The sequence below is a fragment of the Miscanthus floridulus genome, chromosome 6 (genome assembly GCF_019320115.1).
Source record: "Miscanthus floridulus cultivar M001 chromosome 6, ASM1932011v1, whole genome shotgun sequence".
Lineage (NCBI taxonomy): Eukaryota > Viridiplantae > Streptophyta > Magnoliopsida > Poales > Poaceae > Miscanthus > Miscanthus floridulus.
The window spans coordinates 30,946,520-30,949,564 of NC_089585.1; positions in this window are offsets into that span (position 1 = coordinate 30,946,520).

Genomic DNA, 3,045 nt, shown 5'->3' on the forward strand with positions numbered 1-3,045 from the left:
CAAATGTCAGTGTCATCGCATCACTCTGCTGCCTCTGTTTGCCTCTGCTTGTGCTGCCGTGCCAGCACACCTTGTCACGCAGCCTTTGCTGCCTGCCTCGGCTTGTCTCTGCCGCTTCCGTAGAGCCGAGCACCCATCTGCGCCAGCACATAGCCATGGCCGAACATGCTACTGTCTATCCTACCCTCTACTTTCTTGAGGTTTGCTAGGCTCACCCCAGCAGCTCAGCCGCGTGCTAAGTAGAGACCGATCGGTAGGAGCAGGCTAGGCTAGCTCGCTCGCTCGTGGTGGCGTTCGTCTTCGTGCAGGCGGTGGTGGTCCTCTTGGACATCATCGCCTTCAACCTAGGCGTGGCCACCGAGCAACGTCGGACCCAGGCCATCGTCTCCTCGGACGCCACCAAGGAGTACGACTACTGCATCTACGACTCCGTCATCGCCACGGGCTACGGCGTCGGCGCACTGCTCATTCCGAGCCCTGTTGTTGGTTGACCGCACACGCGCACCCACCATCATGCCAAGGTCGTCATGCCGTGTCCTACAGCATTGTCATGGCCATGCTGTCCATTGCCGCTCCTTCCTTCTCCGTGCTGGGCTACAGCTCATAGCGCTACGGCTGCCGTGCCTCGCTCGAGACTCGTGCTGAGCCTCCGTCTCCTTGGCGTCGCCCCTTTTCGAGCGCCTCCTCTGAGGCCCATGCATCATGGCCATGTCGGCGCTCCGCCGTCTCAGCTCCGTCTCCCTAAGCCACAACACCCCGCTAGTGTCGCCCTTGCCTCATAGCGCCGCGCCCCCGCCATTGCCATCAAGACCTTTGCCGCGTGCCACATCCACCTCGTTGGCTGGAGCTTCATGCTGCCGATTCTACCGCGAGCTCCCACCACCCGAGCGTGCAGGTCCTCGTTGTTGTCCCTCCTACGCGTGAGCCCCATGGCTGCTTCCATCGCCCCTACTGTGCACGAGCACGCCAAGTTGTGGAGCCGTCTCGCTTCGCTGGTCCATCCGCGCCAAGCTCGGCCACCGCCTTGCCTGCTGTCGTGGTTGCGCAGCCTCCCGTGCCGCTCACCGGTGAGCTTTCCATCGTCGCTGTGTCTTTCCTGGCCGAGATTGACCGCCGGCCAGACCTTCTCTGCTCCCCTGTATGAAGAAGATAAGGTGAGAAGGGTATGAATCCAAGGAGAAGTTTTATACAGGGTCTATACTATGAAATGCGTGACTCGTTTGAATAGCGGGCTAGATCGTTGGTTGAATAGAGAAAACATGAGGTTATTTCTATAAAAGTGTGCGCATGTGCCTAGGCCACGCCGCATGGGCCGGCCTGTTGGGATGCGCACGTCTGCGCATGTGTCCTGCCATTTGGGCTGCCTTGGCCGCATGGGCCGCTATCGCACGCACACCTGTTGGGCTGCCTGCCTCCGCTGGGTCATCCATGTCGCCTGCCTGCGCCTGGGCCACGAGCGCGCCTTCGGTCCAGGCCGGCTCACTGGCAGTGGGCCACATTGAGGCCACACCCGCTGCTGAGCCAGTTTTGTGCCACCGGCCCAAGTGCCTATCTCTTTTTCTAGTTTTTGTTTAAAAGGGCTGAAACTCGTAAAATCAATATAAATTATGTAGCTGTCGAAAAATTGTGAAACTAATTTTGTTAGTCTCCTAAATTCCTGATCTATCTATTAGCATAATTAGTTCAGTTATTTTTAAAATGTTTTTAGGGTTGCTTTAATTATTTTAACATGCTTAGTATTATTAAAATATAAATTTGTAGGAATTATTGTGATAAATTGGTAATAGTGTTGGATCTGAAATTTTTACAGTAGGTTCCTAGCGATATTAGGTACTCACTGTAATTTTTATAGCTCCGAAATAATTAGTTTGCTAAATAGATAATGACGTCCTAATTTAAATAAAGATTAAATTGATAGAATGGAATAAAGAAACACCTTGGTTTATATAACTAAAATAGTTATTGAGAAATAACACCTTATTCAACAACATGAATACGTAGACCAGCGTTAAGGATATCTCGTTAGCTTGTGAGGCGTGATTGGATTTCTAAGCATTTCGGCTGTCGTTGATTATTTACATTTATGCATTTGCATCAATGCATATCATATAGGTACGATGATAGATCAATGGATCAATTGAAGGATGATTGGGAATCCAAAGATGGTGTAACAGTATTCTCTCCAAGAGATAATGCAATGGGCTTTCTATTCAGTTGATGGTGGATGATCTGAAGATGCAGATGCTAACTTTTTAATATATATCTTACCTAGGCAAGCCTCGATGCATAACCCCTACTTTTCTACAGTTTAAATTATTTTTGTGCATTAAGTTTAAGGAGTTGAATGAAACCCACTTGCATATATATATATATCCTATGAGTCTTACTAGTATAACAGGATCATGTAGATTGCTATACTTTAGGACTCCGATAGAAGTCGAGTGATTGCCTGTCACTTACGAGAGATAGGAAATATATTACTGTATTATATCACTTAGAAAATATAAATGGTGGAAAGGAAAAATGGTGACCGGGTAGGGATATGGTAAAGGTATTGGTGGGTGTAAGAGGTTGTGTCGCCGTGGATGCGGGGCATGGCTTGGTTACACTGTTTTCCCTATTTGTGTCGGTTAAGGACCGGTCGTTGCATAAGACTCTAGGCAAGTCACAGACTTATTATTCTGAGCACATACTTGGGTATGGGGGCTTGGAAGACTTGTTGCTCTCTTGTCGTGGGTTTTGGCTCTTTCCGGACCGACTGTCAGGGTTTCTTTTTGGTGGAGGAGGTCCTTGCACCGCACCGAGTTTGGGACTCAGGGGTGGGGGCTTGGAGTCCTAGTTTGGATGGGGACCTAGGACCCCAAGATAGGAGGGTGATGGGTTGGTCCTGCTTGTGCCTTAGGTACAAGCAGGGCATGTGTTTTTGGGGTACCTAGCTGGGGGCATTGATTCGTGAATTGCTAGAAAATCCGGTACGGCTTGTCTATGGCCTAGCACCATAGTAAGAACTGAAGATGAAAAAAAGGAAATCTGATTGCTTACCAC